The sequence below is a fragment of the Lygodium microphyllum genome, chromosome 17 (genome assembly GCF_053477565.2).
Source record: "Lygodium microphyllum isolate KBCC chromosome 17, Lygodium_microphyllum_v1.1.10, whole genome shotgun sequence".
NCBI lineage: Eukaryota > Viridiplantae > Streptophyta > Polypodiopsida > Schizaeales > Lygodiaceae > Lygodium > Lygodium microphyllum.
The window spans coordinates 2,451,934-2,468,139 of record NC_141151.1 but is presented as its reverse complement, the minus strand read 5'-3'; the positions used below and the strand labels follow the sequence as shown (position 1 = coordinate 2,468,139).

Below are 16,206 nucleotides of genomic sequence, written 5' to 3'. Positions count from 1 at the left end.
GCTCTGTAAGGGAAGAACAGGTTCTCTGTTTCATCTTCTGCCTCTGTCTCTGGCTCTGCTATGGCCATGTAACAGGGAGAGCAGTACATCCATGCTTCTATCTCACTGTCAGAAGTGATTTCGGAAATCGTTCCTGGTTCAAGTAGGAAGTATTCACCCATTGTCAAGGGCTTTGCATCTTTTGGAAGTTGGCGTACAGTATTCACTGTTAAGGAACGTGCCACTGTTTTCTTGGGAAGGATCTGTTTGACAGCATCTTCCTCTGCTGATGTTCCATCTGTAGCCTCATTAGGGGAGTCAGAAGATAATTCCAAGGAGGTGGATCCATGTCCTTTTTGAGCACCATATAACTTTAGCACCACTTTATTAGGTCCTCTACCCAAGGTCAAGGTTCCTTTGAACCGATCCGTCCTTGCTCTGGCTTCAAAAAGCCATGGTCTGCCCAATAACAGAGGATAAGATGTACCATAAGAGTTTGGTTTCACCACCAAATAGGTTAGCCAATAATCTTTTCTGGCTACTGTAGTCTTCACATATGGGAGAATGCCCAAAGGCTTGATTCTGCTCTGATCCGCCAGTCTGATGAGCCATTGGGTGGGTTGCACACCTTGTAGGCCTAGATCCTTCATTGTCACATCTGTCATAATGTTCACTGATGAACCACCATCAATCAGTGCATTTGCAATAAAGCAGCCTTCTATCCACACGCCAGTCTCTGGGGTACCCGGATCTAGGAAGGCATTAGCCACATCCACTTCTTTTACAGGCTCTGGAGCTTTGTTGGACTTTGTTGCTATTGAGGGAGCAATACTTTTGAACCTTTTTCGGCAACTAGGAGACAACATCAATAATTGTCGGAATGTGAGGTTTGGTTTAAAGGTATCTAGATCTCTGACCAGATCGTATTCCTTAATAGGATCCACTGGCTTCTCTAACCGGTTAGGGAATGGGGCAACACCCATTTTCATTTTCCGTTTTTCTTCCAACAGGGGCATCATGGGAACTTCTTCTGCCACTTGTGGCACCTCCTCCTCTTCTATCTCCTGGACCTCTGGTCCTGTCTCTGGAACTGTCTCTGTAACTCTCTATGGCACTGTGGTGCTCTGTACGGCACTGTAAGGCTCTATTCTATTATGTTCTTCTGGTGGAAGATTGAACTTCACTGTTCTAGCAGGAGGATTATTTTCTTTCTGGATAGGTGGTTTCTTCTTCTTTGCATGCGTGATGGCAGCAACTTCCAATTCCACTAAATTGGAGGTAGGCTCTTGGGCCTTGGCCGGACTATCCGTAGCACTGTTTTTCACTGGGGCTAGACTTGGACAGTCTTTTGCAGTGTGCCCTTCTCCTTTGCATCGACTGCATAAGGGCTTGTAATCCACTGACCTTCTGGGATTTGGAAAATTTGGTGAAATGTGTCCCTTTTCTCCGCATCTGTAACACTCCACTTCTAATCTCTGACCACCGCCAGTCTGTCTTCCTCTGTAACTTTGTGAGGGAAACCTCCTTGGACCGAAATTAGGACCAAACTCTCTAGGCTTGGGTCCAATATCCTATGTTGTCATTTTGGATTCCAACAAGTTGAATCTTGCGTCTTCTTCCTTTCTTCTCCTATCATGCATCTCCTTCAGAGAGCAAATATTCTCTGTATGGTTCTTCCGTAAACAGTAGGAACAGAAAGCTCCAGGGATGGTTGGTTTTCGTGTACATTTAGTGGCTAAATGGCCTGCTTGATGACACTTACCACACCAAGTATTTGACCGCATCACATCTCTTCTTGCTCCTGCCACATTGGATATGCTAGTAGTATTCACCTTCAGCGTCTGTAGCTGCTCTGTAATCACATCCATCAACTCCTTTTTGATATTTGCAACTGAGTTGGATAAATAATCCTTCAAGCTTTCTCCTCTTGAGGTACTGGCAGTAGGGTTTTGAGGAGTCTCTGTAATCACTGCATAAACAAGTTGGGCTGGTACAGAGGGATCTCTATTCTGATTCTGATTCAGAGCTCCTGTTTGAACTGTTGGCTGTTGGCTCCAGTTGGTAGGGTTCCACTATTGCTGCTGATTTGGCATTGGGGAAATTGGTTGGGACCATTGTTGTTGTGGTTGAACCATCATTTGAGGCATGGATTGTGGCCACTGTGGATTTGGTGCACTGTACTGTGATACTGGGGGCATCTATTGGTAGGGGTAGGGGACTGTCCCTGGGACTACATTTGTTGGGTACACCATTCCTGGCATCAGAGGAGGCAGGACTCCTCTTCCTGGATTCATCACCAATCTAGCTTCCACTTCATCGTAGAGTCTTGCACCTTTTGTTGCAGCTTGCAATGTGGCTGGTCTTTGCAGCTTCACAAACTTACGGACTTCTGGTTGTAATCCTCTGAGAAACACCCCCTTCTGAATGCCATCATCTAAATTATGGTTAGTCCATCTCTTCAAGATGGATTCCATTCGTGAGACATAAGCTTCTACTCTTTCTCCAGAGGACTGACTTAAATTCATAAATTCCTCTCACATCTGCTCTTCAAAACCTTCACGCCTGAATTTAGTGAGGAAAGCCAACTTCAAGTCGTCCCATGTGCCAAAAGTTCCTACTGCTTGTCTCTCATACCACTGAAACGCCGCGCCCTTGAAAGTGGTGGGGAATATTGCTAACCAATGCTTAGGGGTTCTGGCATTGTTAGCCACACATGCTACCATAAACTCTGCTACATGAAGATCGGGGTCTTCATTGTACTCTCCCTTAAAAACTGGCAACGGGACTACATTCGCTGGCCTGTCACATCAATATTTCTAGGACGGATCTGGCTTGGAAGTGGACCTCCTGCAAGAGGAGGAAGGGCTTGATGTGCCATTGGGACTTCTGTAAAGAGTTCCGCAAGGGCATCAAAGGCGGCTTCTGCTGCGAGCTCGTTCTCAGCTTTGATTTTTGCTTTCTCTCTTCTCACGTACCTTTGGACTCGTTCTAACGCTTGCCTCTTTATTGCGGCATTCATCAGGGGGTTGGCTCCACTCTGTTGTTAGTGCTCCACAGAGGGATAACAGAAGGCTTCAGTCTTTGGAGGACTGTCTTGCCAACATTTCTTCTACTTCTTCCTTTTCAACGTCTCTGAATTCTGTTTTCATGCCACTGCACAGAGGAAGGTATTCGGTTTTGAAGGTGTCAAAATGCATACGTCTAAGCATTGTGGTGGTGCCATCATCATAGTAATGCCAGCTTCTGATGGTTTCAACAGTGTATGTTGTGAAAAACACTCTGTCTACCAACTTTCAGTGGGTTGCTAATTGGACAAACATAAGATTATCAAAACACCAAGCATCCCACATATCTTGCTGTTGAGCATCCACGAACAAATTCCAACTCTTTCCCTTCTTGTCTTTGTGAACCTCAACAAACCAAGACTTTTGAAGCTTCTTCACAATCTCCCATTTGATGATATCTGGAAACTTCTCAATGAATGCCAAATCTTCCATGTATGGTTATTCTCTCTGTTTCTGCTCTTCAGTTTGTTCCCAAACAGTTTGCCACCAAGATGCAAGTTTCTGCTGCTTCAACAGGAAGAGGAAACTGTCCACCACATAGAGCATGCATCATGATGGTGATGTGTTTCCATCATTGTGGGATGAACTTCTTGTGGAAAGTGGCTTTAATTATGAGAAATTCCAACTCTTCAGTGGAAGAAGGAACTTTACAAACATCCATTGAATTCTTCTCTTCTTGGCAATGCCATTTCCTTCATTTTCAGCCTCTTCTGGTACTTGTTGATGGCAAGTTTCCCCGGCTGCGCACCAAAAACATGGAGCCCCAAGAGGAACACCAAGGAAAAGGGAATTCTCTTGCAAGAAAATCTATCTTGTAACATCAACAAGCTTTTTTATTAGGTTTTATATGATCACAATGAAGAAAAGAACACCAGGCACAACAAATCTTCATGCAGCATCATGTAGATCTCCCACGGATTTGATAAAATCAACCATATTGTTCAATATCTTCACAAAATCTATCAGTAGAACAAAGAAAGCAAAGTAATACACCATCTTTGAATGGAAATACATCACATAGTATTCATCTTCAATATCTTCATAGTCTTCTCTCTCAATCTCTCATATACAATCACTCTGTTTTGATAGAATTGGCTATCTCTGACTCTCTCTCTCTCTCTCCATCAATAGTACATCATATCCCCACTACAATCACTCATAATCACTCACAATAATCCTTCTTAGGTCGTGGATACCCTTCCCAAGAGGTGTGTCTGATATGAAGAGGCACCAAAGTCACTACAGTGTCTTTTCGTAGCTCACCACTGTCACTTCACTCCAGTCTTTACTTGAGTCTTCAGCAGTTACTTCTTTCACTTCTTTTAGCTATTTTGCACTTGTATTCACCTCTTTCCAAGGCTAGAAAAATTTCCCAAGCTACACTCTCATCCATCAGAACACATACAGAAGCATATAGAATGTCTACAGAAACTCACCAGAAGCTCATCAGAGAGTTACAGAAGGTCAACAGAAAGCATCAGAACCACATAACTCATACCAAAACCATTCCAAACCATCAAAAACTATTCAATAAGCTTTCAAACAATCTCAAACCCTTTTAATCAATACTCCGTCCCTCCTTACAGAGAGAAAACAGAACAAAACAGAAGCTCATCAAAACCAATCAGAACATATCAGAACATCATCAGAACTTCACATCTCTACTAATAAACATCGTGAGCTTAATAAAACCATTTCAACCTATCCAAAACACTCTCAAACCACTTCCAAACCAATCAATCATCTCATAAAATCAACCATTCAACTCCCAAAAACAACAAAAATCAGCCAAAAAACAGGTCATTTCAACACTCAACAATAAGGTTCTCACTGAGGAGGAGCTACATGTTGCAAGTAGACTCGAACAAGGTACCATGATACTTGACGTTGCAAAATACCTGATGTTATTAATAAGGCTGCCACGAGTACTGGATGAGTGTGCCACACTCCAGTAAAATCATGAGTTCTACAATTGGTTTTTATCCTCGTGAAGTGACATGGATTCGTAAACATGTACATAAATAAACAATGAATTTTGTGACCTTGTATATATAATATCAACACACACAAGCAATGATAGTCAAGCGCAGGGAGAAGAGGTGGGTTTGACAGACTAAGCTCCTCAGGTCCTCCTCTCACCACACATTTAGAAGTCATGTGACCATTCCCGCCTCCAATTGGAGGGCATGCAACCCTCATTATCGCCATAGGAAGCCTTGACCAATATCTCTGATGGTGTAGATGGGGCACCATCCCTTTCTATACACCTTTCCCCTTTTTTGGTCTATCCTTCTAGGGATAAGCCCTGCTCCACTCCATGACAACCACTCTGTGCAACTTAGCATAAGCCAAGATCTGCTAATGGTTGGAGGCAAAATGAACATCAACAGGGGGCTGTCCCTCTACAACAAACGTTGCATACCTCACCTCACCCCTCCTCGTCATATGTGCTTGATAACCCATGGTATACTCCCTTCCATGCAAATAGTTTTATCCTGCCTCAAGGCCTAATCCTTGGTTCACATTTTGCAGGTCCCCCTACGGTAGCAGCCATGGACCACATAATGCAGTTGGCATGCAAGGAAGCTCTCCGTCGTCAGAAAGAGAATAAGCCACTAGCATCCCCACCAGAACGCCACGTGCCTACTCTAAAGAGGTACATGCCGAAAAGAGGCCCTAAATGACACCGCCTAGGATGCAGGCCGAAAACCCCCTAAGCCAAGAGGACGAGAGCTCAAGGGAGCACACGGGGTATGGCAACACCAACCGTGCACGCTCCCACCAGACACTCGGGCACTAGGTGCTCGAAAGAGGAGAGGGCAGCTCGAGACAAGTAGGAATTTGACACATTGTTTAAAAGCATTCTGGAAACAGTTGCGGCCAGGGACTACACCATCCAGGTCCCAATCGACATCTTCCCCGCCCAGCCTCACAAGAGCCCCTCACCGGCACAACCTCAGTCGCCCGACCACCCGGACTCGTCGCACAGCCTCAGTCGCTCGTGCAAATAGAGTAGCCCCTATGATATATAAGCAGCTTAACAAAGGCCATCCTGTCATAACTTTTTGTCTTTAAATGGTTAAAGGAGTAAGCTCCCCACCTGTATACACTTTCCTTACCTATTGCTAATATATGCCACATCTTTAACAAGCACCAGAATATGCATCGCAATCAGTATCATAGGATTTTGATAAAGTAATATCTTGACATGATTGCATCTGTTCATTGTACTTGATGCATGCAACTTGCATATACTCTCATGAAGTGATAAGTGGATGCAAGACGACGCAGGTCTTCGTGCAAACGTGTTCAATGCCCAAGTCAGCGCAAGACCACCAACCTCACAAAGAGCCGCAACAAAGCCACGTTGCCGAAAGCAAAAATCACCCTTGCGAGTGCCCATGTTGCATGGCCCAAAGCATGATCTTAACCACTTCCTCTTTCTGGGTTACACTCTATGCCAGGCACTCATGGCAACTGTTACCCCAATTGTACCAATATCGCACGTTCCAAAGAGGGTTGCAATATCTCAAGTGTATCTCCCCATCTCAACAATTGCTTCTCTAACAACGAAGCTAGGGCACAATCATCACTGTAATATCCATTTCCTGAGCCTTCGAAGCTTGACATTTCCCAACCCATTGAAAGAATGATAGCCTCAACATATTGCAATGGCTATACTCAGGCAAGTCCAAAAAAAAAAGGAAAAAAAAAAGAAGAAAGAAAGAAAGAAAAAAGAACAAGAAAAGGAAACGAAAAAGAAAACGGAAAAGGAAAAAAGAAAATAAAATAAAAGAAAAAAAACGAAAAGATACGAAGCACCCACGATTACAGCACAGCACCTAGGGGTCCTCAAATTAGATACGTCCAATGACCTTGGTCGACTGGCTCCATCCCTAGTCCCCTAGCCCTTTAGCATCACCCGCAATTGTTCAGGGCACATCAAGGGCAAGACATACCTAGGGAGCTTGTCTCGCCTATGGTTAGACCTGTCACCCTAACCCATTCGCACGATTCCCTCTTGCACTCTGCCTTAATACCATTGCAATCAATTGTGGTAAGCACCGCATGAATGGCCATGAAAAGTACACCGTCCTCATCAAGCAAGTCCAATAGCTCCTAGTTACTGAAAATGCGGTGTCCATGTGTTCAATTATGCTATGTCGTGCAGTCACAATGCAAAGGATGTCTCATACACCTTCACGTGTACTTCTTCTCAACATGGACAACTTTGCTTCATCCACACATTGTTACGAGAAACCTTCTAACTACGTAATATCTAAGTATGCACGAGCACTTGCATAATATCTGCACCAAAATATATACACAGTTTGGGTCCTCAAGTATAGGACAATACTCTCAACTTGCTTAGAGTTCAATCTGTCTCCCAAACTAATTGAACTATGCCTTGTGCACGATAGAGAAGACTAGCACTACCCCTAGGGAGAGACCACCTATGAGAGGTTTTCAATTGTAGGTATTGAAGACTCCAACGAAAGTGTCATTCGCTCTTCATCGACACCCAACTCTGAATTCTTATCCTTTATCATCCTACAAGCCTGCCAAGAATTGTCATGTGCAGAATCCCAAACAAGCCAACACGTGCTGGTCATCAGTGCAATCCCCAACAAAGAACAGCACGACCACCAACTCTAACAACCCTACCACCAACCACCTAGGCCACCAACGTTCCCCCAACGACCTTCCTCCACACCACCACCAACACTCCTCCACGGCAACTATCGATGTCCCTTCCACCCACGTCTTTAGTGCATACCAAAGCATGCTACCTACGCCGATGAGTGCCATGGGACTGGCACTCGTCTAGGAAGGGGGTAATGTTAATCGGTAGACGAACAAGGTGGAAGATCTGGAAAAGCTAAAGCAGAAGACAAAGGCCAAGGCAAAAGTGAAGCGGAAGACAAGGGCGCACAAGGAAAAGCGCAAGTCAATACTTTTGTAAAAGAGCGCAAGCGCATCATGGTTTAATTTAAGGAGCGCCACCGTGCAATTTATAAAGGTAGATGGGCGGTAGGAAGGAAGCCAGGAAGATAGGAGGACAATGGGAAAAAGGGCCTCAGGGTTTTGTATATAAAGTTCAAAAGTGAATGAGAAGCTCATTCTTGTGTGTGGCCAAAAGAGGGTCTCCTCTTCTTCTTCTTCTTCTTCTTCTTCTTCTTCTTCTTCTTCTTCTTCTTCTTCTTCTTCTTCTTCTTCTTCTTCTTCTTCTTCTTCTTCTTCTTCTTGCTTGCTTGCTTGAGCTTGTGCTTGAGAGAGGGAGTGTGAGAGTGTGAGGGAGTGAGTGTGTGAGGGTGAGGGACCGGGGAGGAGAAGCTCTCCATCTTCTCCTCTCTTCTTCTCTTCTCTTCTCTTTTCTTCTCTTCTCTTCTCTTCTCTTCTCTTCTCTTCTCTTCTCTTGCTCATGGCAATGGCCACCATGCAATTTATAAAGGTAGATGGGCGGTAGGAAGGAAGCCAGGAAGATAGGAGGACAATGGGAAAAAGGGCCTAGGCCACGGTCGGCCATGTAAAAAAGGGGATAAGGGGATGACCGCCCAAAAGGGATTTAGGGTTTTGTATATAAAGTTCAAAAGTGAATGAGAAGCTCATTCTTGTGTGTGGCCAAAAGAGGGTCTCCTCTTCTTCTTCTTCTTCTTCTTCTTCTTCTTCTTCTTCTTCTTCTTCTTCTTCTTCTTCTTGCTTGCTTGCTTGAGCTTGTGCTTGAGAGAGGGAGTGTGAGAGTGTGAGGGAGTGAGTGTGTGAGGGTGAGGGACCGGGGAGGAGAAGCTCTCCATCTTCTCCTCTCTTCTTCTCTTATCTTCTCTTCTCTTCTCTTCTCTTCTCTTGCTCACGGCAATGGAGCTTGGGGTGTGGAGCTTGAGGATGGAGCTTGCTTGAAGCTTGCACTTGGATCGTGGAGCTACCAAAGTGCGCGGGAGAGGAGGTAACTCGATCGGTATGGAGGTAAGCTCACTACACCCGTAGATATGGATGGCCCGTCGGCTATGTGAGAGGTAGCCATTAGTGCTCAGCTTGGAACGCTTGAAACAATAAGCGGTCCCTGGGTCTTGGCGGTTGAGCGAAAGCTCCCACACTATTAGATCATTACGTGCTGGTGATGAATTGCTAGTCAATTATGGATAGTGTAGACCTCCACGAGCACCCTTAACAGATGAGGGTTGAGAGCTTCATTGTATACAATTCCTAATGTTATTTTGGCCTCTTGTACTCTAATTCTACACTTTAATTTGCACCATGTTCTCTACGTCTCTAATTTAATTTGATCATTGTCTTTTATTGTCTCTAAATGTTTTGTATGTGTGATAATTATTGAATTCCATGCACATCTCTCTTTCCTTTTATATAGAAGCATGCTATTGATACAATCTTCTTTACCTTCAAATATGTAGATTCCGGATTATGACATCAATAATGTCACAAATCAACATTCACATGACATATCTCACATGTCAATAGAGTGCATGAGGATCCTATGCAGGAGTGATCCTAATGCGTATGCAAGACTAAAGAAACAATATTATAAGGACTTTAATGGGCGTGATGATATCTTTGATATTGACAATGGCATGTCTGATTTTATTGAGGATTGGTATCAAAAGGATAGTGTGAGTGATATTCCTAACAATGGCAAGTATCTTCGAGAAGAAGCTCTAAAGCGTATCTACGCAAGAAGCCAACTGACACGACTAAGTGAAGCTTACTTATTATTAATCTTCAAAACCATTTTGGATGGAGTCATCTATCCATTTCAACGCTTTCGAAGTATATAATAATCTAACATATTTTTTTGTTACATTCTAAACATGTTTGCTTGTTATTGATCATATTTTTAATGAACTTGTAGGCTACTCTCTCAGAAGTTCTTGCCGACAAGCAATTCCCTTCCTCCATCACGTGATGAGGTGAAGAAGATGATAAGTAGTCTTGGACTTAACTATTCTTGTATACATGCATGTCCCAATGATTGTATTTTATATAGAGGTTAGTACGAGGACAGTGTGACATGTCCAAAATGTCAAACGCCTCGTTATAAAGAGGAGAAAGGTAAGGTCCCTAGAAAGGTATTGAGACATTTTCCCCTGGCTCTGCGTATAAAATAAATGTTCCAAAGTCCTGAATTAGCTAAGCTTATGACATGGGGATCGGAGCACAAGAGCAAAGATGGAGCAATGCAAATTCTGTCAGATAGTCCTGCATTTGAGCATATTGATTTGTGATGGCCAGATTTTGCAAAAGAACCATGCAATTTAAAGATGGGTGTAGCATTAGATGGTGTGAATCCATTTTCAATGAAATCAAGCAAATGGTCTACATGGCTAGTGGTAGTTATTAATGGTAATCTACCCCCATATCCCAGCATTAAGAAAGAGCATTTAATGCTCTCACTCTTAATTCCAAGAAAATGACAAGTTAAAGACTTGAATGTTTATTTGGCCCCTCTCATCAACGATCTTCAAGATTTGTGGAGAGGGATTGATGTCATGGATATGTCCAGAAGCATCGGTCAAAGATAGTTCATTGTTCATGGAATTTTAGCATGGACTATCCACGACTTTCTAGGATATGGTTTTTGCTCAAGTACATGGTTTGAATATATATATTATCTCATACTTTTTTACAATGTTCATTACACTAATCATCTTTGTTATGTTTTCCATGCAGGGATATGTACCAAGGTTTATAAGTCTTGTCCAATTTGTGGTGACTGGTTGAGATCAACTTATAGCAAAAACCTCGACAAAAATATATATCTTCAACATAGATGATTTTTATCTAAAGATCGTTATCTATAAGACAAAAAGGCAAGCCATACATTTTAATGGAAAGGTAGAAGAAGGGAGATAACCAATACCAATGATACCGAAGGATTGGTATCTAAAGTGGACTGTTGGACCCACTATCAATCGGGAGTACCAATGACACCGAAGGATTGGTATCTAAAGTGGACTGTTGGACCCACTATCAATCCGGAGTCGGACATCATAGGTGGCAATGATGATGATGTTGTGAAGAAGTGAGTGAGAGGAAAACATGCTCTAGCTCAAAGTCCTTTGATATGGTATACTTTGGAATATTGGAAGGATTTGAAGATATGTCATCTTCTTGATCCTATGCATATATTCAAGAACGTTGGTCATTTGTTATGGCAACACCTCATTGGCTTGAAAGACACATCGATAGTAAGAAATGACTTAAAGGATCGAAACTCAAAGCCCAATTTATGGCCACTTTATGATGAAACTCAACATGAGACAACCTATGAGCCTGCCCCATGGGTGCTCACGACATAAGAGCTGGAGACTATCAACAGGAAGATTAAGTCGATTCGTACGCCTACAGGATATGGAGCATCTTGTCAAAACACGTTCACTCTAGATGACAAGAGCTAATTGTCTAGTTTAAAAACACATGATTGGCACAATTTTGTGAAGGTAAATATATCTAGATCTTTGTAAATATTTATTTTCTTGCATGTTTTATTGATCAGATTAATCATGTATGTAGCATGTTCTACCCCTTGTTATTGATGGATGTACTACAAGAGGAGTACGAGATGTAATATATCACCTTGGATCACTTGTAAGGTAATTATCTCTCATTAATTTTTAGTATAAAATTTATTTGATATCATCTTAATTAAAAAAAATCTCTAATATCTTCTTTATTTCACTGATAGATGGATTACATCTAAAGAGATTGCCAAAGGGTCAATTCCGCAAAAGAAGCGTGAATGTATAGAGCTTCTTTGTTTAATGGAAAAGGAACTTCCAACCTCCTTTTTTGATATCCAAATTCATCTTCTAATCCATCCAGTGGTCGAGATAGAGCTTGCTAGTGTGAGCCCTCGATGGATGTTTTGGGCCAAGAGATTTATGGGAGTATTGAAAGGTTATGTACGTCAAAAAGCAAGACTGGAGGGTTCTATGGTAGAGGGATGGATGCTTGAAGAATGCATGTATTACATTTGTGAATACCTTGAGAAAACCAATTCTGAAGCTCCATGTGTATGGACAAATGAGTCGTCTTCTACCATGCCAGATGAGGTATTGTCTGGTAAGGGAGTCCCTTTTTGACTTAAGGTCCAAGATAAATTGGATATTTCTACTTTCATTGTCTATAATAGCGAATGCATGCAACAATTTGTTGATGACTATGAGGAGGAACTTGCAAGCAAATGAGTTGGCAGATGTAAAAAGAGGAGATCCAGATGTCATACCCATGATGTAAATGACAACAGGAACATACCTACCTTCATGGATTGGTTATACACCCGTATGCAATGGGCGGTTAGTGATCATGAGCCAATCTCAATGGAATAGCGAGAGTTTATGATCAGGTGTGAAAGAGAAGTAACTTGTTGGGTTTTGAAAACTCTGAACTAAACAAGTGGAAATTTATTTATTGGTCTAGGCTCGAATGTATACCAACATGTGGGCTTATGGACAACATCTTCGAATAAAAGCTATTGACGACTTACATCTAACTCAAGATTCTTGCATAGTTGCCTCTTTCAAGCAATTATCACGTGCAAGTTCAAGAGACACAAATCTTGTCGGCAGTGAACTTGGTTACGTGGGAACTGTAATATCTCCGCACAATAAAAGTTAGTTGGTTGGTTCGAAAATTAGTTAAGTCAATTAATAAGTTAGTAAGATTACTAACTAAAGTCTAACTAAGGTAAAAACTAATTAACATTAATTATTAATAATTTTTATTTAATTAAAAATATTTTATTTAGAAAAATCAAGAGTCGTAAATTCGATATTTTTCTTGGATTGGCAAGGACCGTAGCCACCCTTCACGTAAATTACAATGTGAATGAAACTTATGAGTTATATTAATCACTAGGATAATGTGTATAGTTGGATGGTCTAAAAATATTAGATTTTGGGCAAAACTAGTATATTTTGGATCCTTTAGATATTATCCTAAAAAAAGATATGGAGATTTTTAGAACTGGATGTCATTTAAAAGAAAAGACAAGTGATATTTTAGTTAGTTTGGAGATTTTATAAAAATAGAAAAATAAAGAGAGGATTTGCGAAATCGCGCACGCCGCGATCGTAGTACATAGGCAGTGGACAGCACTTTGAACAGAGAAAAGAAGAAGGTGTGAACTAAAAGCTTTCTAATCAAGTCTCTTGGAGTTTTACCCCCCTTTTAGAGCCAATGGAACCATCAAATTTATGATGTGAGCATCAGATCACTGATCTTTCCAAGATCCCCCTCCACAAAGAGCTCCACTTCTCAACCACAAGCCCTCTTCTCTAATTCACTATAAATATGAGGCATGGGAGAGGCATAAAGAAACATAAGGAGACCCCGAGAGGCTGCAAGAGAGAGGTAGAGAGAAGGATACCCCTCCAAGTTATTGTGAGGAAGAGCTTGAAAGAGAGCTTGAAAGAGAGAGAGAAAAAGAAGAGTCTCCCCGAGAGGCTGCAAGGAAGAGAATTAGCTCAATTCCCTCTATCTCGATCCTCGACTTAACCATCTTCTCTTACGCTCTCCCATCTAGAATCTATTCCACCTTCTTAATCTCTTTAGTCTACCTACGGACGATGGCCTCCAAGCGAAGAATGTCGCGTGTGGATGACAATTCTGCAACCAGCAACAAGGCTTCGGGCAAAGGCATCACTGTCAATCCAACTACAGTTCCGGTCGTAAGTAATGTATTTTCAAATTGATAGATGCTTGCTTTGATTCTCGTATGAGATACCTTAGGCCCCATACTACGATGCACGAGTATAGGTCATGGGAAAGGATAAATTTCATCTCACCTACTCGGAAGATGGAGTTTGTGAAGTGTATCTATCAAGGGAAGATAATTGTACCTAGTTACATATGACTTATTTGCTAGTAGAGCAATTACAAGGAAGAATTAGTCAAGCGTTATGAATGGCATAGTCATCAAAAGAACGACATTAAAAGATTGTGCATACAAGTGCTAGATTAAAGTATAGTCAAGGGTTACAAATAGCATAATTACTAAAAGAATTTGACATTCAGAATCATGAATAGAAAGTACTAGTTTAAAGTTTAGATACTTCAAAAGTACTTAGCCTAAGAGCCCAAATATTAAGAAAAACTAGATTCTAGCTCAATGCAAGGCCTATTGGAGTCTAATTACTTGAGATCATCTCGCACTTATCTTATTAAGTATTCACACGTTATGCCTATAACATGTTTGATATATGAGGATAATTTTCTAGTTGCCTCATGACTTGACTAAGAGCTAGTACAAGAAATTGATCATAAGGGTTAAAACTAGGATGTCTTGAGATCCGTTGGATAACGATGACTTTTGCCAATCCAAATTCAGGTTTGGGTTATCAATCAAGGTAAGTGACCTATAGAACTTACATCATGAATAGTGTTTGAACCCTTAACATATGCCCTAGCCGAAGGAAGGAAGTGTTAATAAACATTTTTGCATAGTATTGCTCTTAGATCCCAAGGGGGAGAGCAAATATACAATGAAAATGTTATATCCTTTATTTTTGCATTGGTTGGAAAGAATGCAATTGGTTTTATTGATTGATCGAACAACATCCTAAATGCTTTTACATTCAACTGGTTGTTAGTTGTTGTTTGGATGATTATTGCAAGTGCTTGTGATTCATGGTAAATGCATGGCAAGGGTCTGTGATGACAAGTCGCCATAGGAATAAAGGAATGTTTTCTTGGAAAATGATATTAGGACTAAATGCCTTGTTTGTGCTTGATTCTTAAAGGATTTAATTAGGGAAGGATATATTGCACGGGTGGATCACCTCCATGATCGCACCGCATATTAACCCGAGAGGGCACTGCTCGATTCATGGGCCGAAGGTCGAGTGGTGAAAAGGCCAACCATGGGAATGATGTTTCGCTCCTAGACAGCTTGCGGGTCAGTTGGAGCTCTGGACACCCCTTTCTAGGTCTAGAATGGAGCTGAAGACCTCCATGGCCCCCAACATCTGGGCATGTTGGGAGATCCTATTCTAGATAAAGGATTGAGTTTGTGGTGCCATGTGAATTGGACCAATTACTTCTGCAGGGCAGAAGGGATACTTCTGTTGGACAGAAGCGATACATAATTTCTCCTGTATGGGCGAGAGACAAAGATTAATTTGAAGATATAAGTTAAGGAACTTGTTTGAACTTGTTTGTCAATAGATTGCTTTGCTCTGTTTTCATGTCTCTGCTATAAGTTATGCGAATGAATCCTATTCCCTAAAAGGCTTAATTGATGAAGCTGACTTTAAGTGTCACACATAAATGTGGTAGGACCTAATTAGAAAACTAAAGCTATTAAGGGAAGCGGGTGGGCGGAGCCCCCAACGGGTCCGTCCTACGGCAGGGTGGTCCCAGAGAACTGGGAGGCTTCTCAGAAGTTTTTATTGTCATTCGACCTTTAGGTATTGATAGGTTAGAACGCGATTCATGCCGTTTTAGGGGACCGGAATGGGACTATGCCCTATGGGCAGAGAGGTTGAGTAGTGCATCTCTCTCGTTTCCCATTCTCTTTGAACCAAGTGCGGCATGGGTCTGCTTCGGATTGGGTATCTCTGCGTAAAGTAGGATGTCCAAGATCTGACGCTAGAATGTTGTTAGGAGACCTTAACCATTAGGAGCCCAAATTTCAGGTCGATCCTAGTGGGTTCGATCGTAAATGTTCCGTTGCGAGGCGGATTTAGGAAACCCTAGGCAACAAAACCCGAAATATTCCATGGGAGTGTCGGCAACGATGCTTAGATTCGTTTCTTGATAGACCGCTAAATGCGTGCCTAGGCAGCCGATGGGCGGGCACCTCACAGTTGGTATCAGAGCAAAACTTTATGATGATACGTGATTGATTAATGTATGGTTTGTAGACATATCCTAAACAAAATAATCTAAGCAGTATGGCTTGATTGTTAGGCACCTTCTGCACCCACGAATGTTGACATACAAGAGAAGAAATTCCTTCTCAAGCAAATTAAGGCACCCGATTTTGATGGAGAAGGGATAGACATCGCAGCAGAGGCAGAGATATGGATTGAGTCGATGGATAACTATTTCTTTGCTTCGGGAACTACCTCTACCAATCAAGCAATGATAGCCAAACTTAAGTTAGTTGGCCAGGCTCGATTATGGTGGAAGCAATGGTGCAAAGATGAAG

General features: G+C 41.9%; 2 pseudogenes; one reads left to right on the top strand and one right to left on the bottom strand.

The window, feature by feature from the left end:
* The window catches only part of LOC148021505 (uncharacterized), a 96,571-nt pseudogene that overhangs the window by 15,302 nt on the left and 65,063 nt on the right, over positions 1-16,206 (bottom strand).
* LOC148021507 (uncharacterized) lies at positions 9,527-11,625 on the top strand (annotated as a pseudogene).